Consider the following 6,604-nt stretch of genomic DNA (forward strand, 5'->3'; position numbering starts at 1 on the left):
GAGTAACAGATGTATTAGACTTTGATTTGATTAATGAACAAGGATTTTTTTATAAATTAATTAATAAATTTTGGAAAAAATAATCCCCAGAAAAAACAATTAGGAATCCAAGGAGGAAATAGTTTTGAAACAAAAAAAAATATGAATTAAAATTTTAGTTTAGAGAATTTTTTAATAAGTCTATGTCATTTATTGATTACCCCCTACAAAATTAGTCAGAGACAAGATCTCTGTCCAAAGCAAGAAAATATGAAGCCTAAACTCTGGTCATATCCTTAACCTCTCCGGCCTCTGACACTCTCCTATGAGCCGGAACTGTGTAAACTGCTGGTGTGTGATAGATTCTTTGGGCCCCACTTCCACGGCAGCAGGGACTCTGGAAGGGCAGAGCACAACCAAGCTTCCCAGGGAGTTGGAAGAGACCCACTACCACCAGCACCAGCACCACCACCACCACCTCAGGGGCTGGGAACACTTAGTGTTGTCCTGGGCTGAAGGAACTGAAAGAGGGCTCCTTCAGTCCTAGAAAGATAGAGCTGGAGGGGAAATGTCTACACTCCTGAAAGGGAAGCAGGTAGGGAGGCTTTTGAAGGGATCTCAGAAAATGGGACAGCCCTTTCAGAACTTGTTCTTACAGACCTGGAGACCTACTGCTCAAGTGGCTGTCTCAAATATTTTCCATACTTCCTCTTCAGTCTTGGCTGAGCACACAAGGTAGCCAAACACTACCACTCGATTTGCCATATCGTGGCCTACCTCAGACTGAACTGGCACCTTTTTCATCTTAGCCAGCTCTCTACTGGTGTGCTTATCCTGCTGTATGTCCTTCTTTTTCTCCACTAGGGTGAGGGGCATGTTGGGACAGAAGTGCTTCTCTTCTGGGTTTTACTTCTCAGAATGTTTTCTAGGCTTTCGGGACTGTCTATGGAGGAACACATGAGGATCACGTCAGTGTCTAGGTGGTAGTGAGGTCCAGGCAATTATAGTATTCCTGCCCTGCTGTGTCCCATGGAGCTCCAACTGCTTGCGTTCCACCTCAATGTTGGTAATGTAGTTTCCAGAGACATAGACTACTCAGAACTGGTCCTTGCTGAGGATGATGATGAGGCAGGTATTCCACAGGTACCATCCCCTACATTAACCAGTTTTTTTCAGAGTGCAGCCTGGCCTGGGGCTCCCCTCCTGCCACCTCCAGCTGCGCAGCCTGTACCCAAGGCATACTCAGTCTAGAAAATGTTAAGACTTTTTAAAAGTATGCCATGCAAAGCTGTATTCCAGATCTGTTGGATTAGACTTTTTGCTCTCTGGAAACCAGGCATTTTACAAAGCTGCCCAGATAGAGCTAAGTAGGAGCCAAGTGTTTAATAGCTAGCCCATGAGCGACATTTAGAAACCACTAGGATAAAGGAAAATCCACAAGTTTGAAATTTGACAACACTGGGTTCAAATGTCTTCCTACCTTGTCTGAATCTTTTGAGCCTAAGCTAGTAGTGATCTAAAATTTCTGTGCTTGGTTACTAGAGTCATAACATGGAATTGATCACTGTCTACCACACAAGGAATGGAAAATCAGGTCATATGTCTCTGTTATGACAGGAGTAGAGATGCTTTTAGCTCTTTCACATCCCCCTCATTCTTTTCTGAGAGCTCTGGTGGCATAGTGGTAAGGAGTTTGTACTGTCAACTCACCAGCTGCTCCATGGCCAAAGAAGATGAGCAATGACTTACAATGAAATTCACAGCCTCTGAAAACCACTGGAGGGTCATCTACGAGTTGGTTCCATCTTGATGGTTCATAACAACAACACCCTTTTCTTACTGGAGAAATAAAATTGGTTGTATTCCTTTCATCATCACACAGACTTTTATTAAAACTGAGAGCATTTTTTAAAAAAGAAAATGTATGAGTTAATAGGATAAGCCCTCATCCACTCATAGCTGTTGAATTGGGACTGACTCATAGCTGAACCTGAAGTGGATTATCAGAGGTTATAAACTATACAGGAAGAAATTGCTCATCTTTCTTTCTCGGAGCCTCTGGTGGATTTGAACAACCAGAAAGGCACCACCTTTGGGTTAACAGTGCAACCCCCTATGGACAGTGATACCAGAGTGACCCAAACTACATAATAGAAACATAAAAAGAAAATGTATATTTAACTACGAACAAGAAGCGGGGGGTATATAGTTTTAGTGTTGCTGCATAGGAAAGTTTCTCCTTGACTTTTCTGAGAACTGTGTTCAGATCACGTTTGTAGGTCTATTAATGTGAGCAGTGGAGCTCACAAGACTAGAAAGCTCTCTTTAACACCAACTGGGGAGAAGCCAGAAAAGGGAATTGTCAAGTGTTCAGATGCTCTAGCAAGTTCCAGCCTGTGCTAATATGCTTTGTAACTTGGCTTTCAATTCCTAATTTCTATAGTTGCTGAGCTTTATTCTTGTGCTTGTGGGTGTTGGAGGTTCTTGGTTGTTTTGTTTTCTTTTTTTCATCAGATCAGGTGTCAGAGAAAGAGGCCATCCAAACCTTCTGCACTTTTTCTTTTCATCTCTTGTTCCCTTTGGTTTACCTGGAATAAGCCTGATACTCCCTCTGAATCTAGTGTCTGGAAAAGTCACAATTGGCAGAGAATATGATATTGCATAGGGAACTGGCATTTCCCTTCCTCTAGCCAGGAGTGTTGTTCTTACTTGCAGGTAATTCTTCTTTTGCTGTTGTGGGAGGTGGAGTCAGCTCTGTTTCTCCAACACAGAAGGCTGTAGGGGGAAAAACATTTCCTAACGCATGTTTTTAGAGCTACCTCCATGGTATGAAAGTATTTGTGGAGATGGAGCAAAACGGAGTTTGGCAATCAGTTTGTTATTTCGTTCGAAGAAGGAAAGCCAGGAGAAATAAAATTCTGGACAAAGTAAGGGTTGCTCTTGTGTCCAGATTCAACCTGCTCTTGCACTGACAGGTCAGAAGTGAAATTTGCATTTTTTTGACTCAGCATTTGAGTCAAGTTTGTATGTAAATAAAACTTGAAATTTTTGTTGTATTCTAATTTAGAGTTGGGTGTTAGCCAATCTTGGAATGAAACATTCCAGTTCATCAGGTTTACTGCTTCATTTCACTGCCAGCTCTATCAGGCAATTCTAAGTGCAGTGAAAGAGGCACCAATAATCTTTCAAAGAAACAAGATATAGCAAATTGATAACATTTGAATATTAAATTGCCGTGTAGGATGACAATGATAAAATTAAATGACACCTTAAAACTTTGAAAGTAAGTGTAAATTTTCAATCTATATTTATCAGAAATCTAGAAGAAACACTCTTTTTTCTTTTTTATATTTTTAACTTTATTATTATTAATTTCAATGAAAATTTACAGAGTCTTTGGACTTCCATTCATTCATTGTTGCATTTTCTCCCCTCTCAACCCTCCCCCCCAGTACATTCCCTTCTTGGAAAAGTAAAATTCTTTCATTGTTTTACACTCCCTCCCCCAGGTCCACTTCACTATGCAGCCTTCGCTCTAGACTCCTGTCATGACAAAAATACCTAATCACATATCCTGTTTAAACAGTTTTCTCCCTCATCTCTTTAAATGCAGTATACATTATTGAACCCATCTTTCTCAGTCTCCCCCCAACCCCAAGGTCAGTCCTATTTTACAACAGTGGCACCATGCAGTATTTGTCCTTTTGTAACTGAGATACTTCACTCAGCATAGTGTCCTCCAGGGTCACCCATTTTGAATAATATTACGTGAGTTCCTTATTTTTCGATGCGGCATAGTATTCCATTGTGTGAATATACCACAGCTTCTCTATCCATTCGTTTGTTGATGGACACTTAGGTTGTTTCCAACTCTTTGCTATTATGACAAAGCCCCCCCCCCACACACAAAAGGTGTGCATATATCTGTTTGTGTGGCAGTTATGGTCTCTTTGGGATATATTCCAAGTAGTGGAATTGCTGGGTCAAACGGTATCTCTATTTTCGGCTTTTTGAGAAAGCGCCATACTGCCTTCCACAGTGGTTGCACCATTTTACATTCCCACCAACAGTGAATAAGGTTTCCAGTTTCTCCACAACCTCTCCAGCATTTGTTATTTGCTGTTCTGTTAAATTTTGCTATTCTGACTTGGGTGAAATGTTATCTCACAGTTGTTTTGACAACATACTCTTATATTATTTTTACCAAAACAAAAGCAATCACTCTAGCCAAATACAAAAGCAATGTACACTTGGCAAAATGGATCAGAAGTTAAATTGTTAAATATAACGGAAATAATTATATGAAAAAGACACTTTCAAAAGATTAGAGACCCAAGTTTTAAAAGTTTTTAGGTTAACAGTCCTGAATTCAGAATGGAAGGAAGGGGAAGTAATTACCTCTAAGGTAAAATAGTAAAGCTTTTTTATGTATGACAATAATCTGAAACAAGGGGGGCATTGTGAAACGGGCTTGGTGAGAGGAAGGGGAAGAAAGAAAATGTGTAACAATATAAAATTAAAATGAAACATTTTCCATATTAAATAATAAGATTTCTTCTTTTTCTAGAATAACATGATTTTGCAGTCAAAATAATAGCATTACCTCTACTGCAAATTATTGCTTTGTACATTTTCAGGTGCTATTAATATTTATAGTGGAAAAATTGGTTCAAACCAGACAAAAGACTCCCAATGCCAAGGTACTTACAGAGCTTTTTATGGATGGGCTGCGGTACACAGAGATATCAGTTAATAATGGTACTTCTGCAGGCAAGGGGCACTTTGAGCAAGACTATGAAATAGGCTACAAGTGGTTTAGAAGTAATATAGCTGATGTAGTTCACATGTCACCTTGGTGTCATCTTCTCTTTTTTCTTCTGCTTTTAATTTACTACTAGAATTTGAGTCCTTTCCTCTTTATACTTCCTGATTTGTACAGTTCTTCACTTTTTCTTTCTTGTCAAGATTCATCTTTATATAGTTTTCCCTCCATTTTTCTGCTACTTCTTCATGCTTCTGAGATTTTGACCTGATTATGTCATTCCTCTTTTCAAAATCTTTGCTCACTACAAATCTAATGCATCTGGTGAGGAACAGTGTGCCTGGGATTGTTTCTACTTTGAGTATCCCTGCCACCACCTTCACCACTACCAGCAGTACCATTACCACTACTACGACCAGGAAGTACCATTACCACTATCACTATCACCACTACTACCATCACCAGGAAGTATTACTATCACCATGAGAAAGTACTACCACTACCATCATTACCACCCTACAACCATTACTATCACCAGCAAGTATAATAACGCCACTAGGAAGTAATCACTATTACCACCACTACTATTATCAGAAAGTACCACTGTCATTATTATCACTCTTATTATTATCATTAGTATCAGTACAATTTTCACTATCAGTGGAACCAATTCTGACTTATGAAATCATGTGTGTTAGAGCAGAACTGAGCTTATAAAATTTTATTCGTCTATATTTTCATGTGAATGAAAGTTTACAAATTATACTGTTTTTTTACTCAAACATTCGTAAACATTTTGTATTATATATTAGTTACAAATGAACCCTAGAGTTTTAAATGGCTGATTTTTCATAAGTCAGATGTCACTCTGAGACATCTCTGAGTAGATTAAAACTTCCAATCTTTAAATTGTCAATCAAGTATGTAACTGTTTTCTTCACCCAGGGATTTTGCTTTGGAAGCAAAGAGTCACTAGTAGTTTGGATCCAGTCCCAGAGAAGAAAGCATCATAGTCAGGTAGCTTGCCAAGCCCCAACCAAAAGTCCTCCCAGAACCTACAAGTCTAACTAATTTCCTCTCTTACAAGAACGTCTGAAGAGGAATTGGAGCTGCCATTTTTCTTGTTGTTGTTTTTAGGAACTGTCAAGTCAAGTATGACTCTTTGTTTTCTTGATGTTAAGATATAATTCATATTGAAAACTGCAAAAGCTTCAAGTCCTCCTTAGTTTCAGCAAGCAAAGTTGGGCCATCTGTACAGTGCAGGTTGAGATGAGTCTTCCTTCAATTCTGATGCCACATTCTTCTTCTTAACCTCTAGGCTCCCAAATAGTTTGTTCTGCATATAGACAGAAAAAGTATGGAGAAAGAATTAATTCTTGATACATTTCTTTCTTGATTTTGAACCATGCATTGTTCCTTTGCTGTGTTTGTACAACAGCTCCCTGGTATAGGTATAAGTTTCACATGAACACAATCAAGTGTTCTGGGATTCCCATTCTTTCTTTTGTTTGATTACAAAGTTTTATACATTGTGTTTCACACTATTCCTCATTCATGCTGTATTTCATACAATCATTCTCATGCATTATAATTTATAAAATTAATCACCATTGGACCTTGATCATCATTGTTGTTGTCATTGTTATGTGCCGTCGAGTCGTTTGTGACTCATAGTGACCCCATGTACAACAGCCCTAAACCCTGCTCTACCCTGTGCCAATTGCAGTGCCTCTGACACACCCATCCCGATTACCCCAGTCACTGAATCAATCCATCTCATAGAGGGTCTTCCCCTCTTGCGCTGTCCCTCCACCCTCCCAAGCATGAGTCTCTCTCCAAGGACCTGTCCCTCCTTGCAACATG

At 39.3% G+C, this 6,604-nt stretch overlaps 1 pseudogene; it reads right to left on the reverse strand.

The window, feature by feature from the left end:
- Positions 1–597: 597 nt before the first annotated feature.
- LOC102875268 lies at positions 598–1,701 on the reverse strand (annotated as a pseudogene).
- Positions 1,702–6,604: the final 4,903 nt, after the last annotated feature.

The sequence above is a fragment of the Elephantulus edwardii genome, unplaced genomic scaffold (genome assembly GCF_000299155.1).
Source record: "Elephantulus edwardii isolate Elephantulus edwardi_28Jun2011 unplaced genomic scaffold, EleEdw1.0 scaffold00081, whole genome shotgun sequence".
NCBI classification, from domain to species: Eukaryota; Metazoa; Chordata; class Mammalia; order Macroscelidea; family Macroscelididae; genus Elephantulus; species Elephantulus edwardii.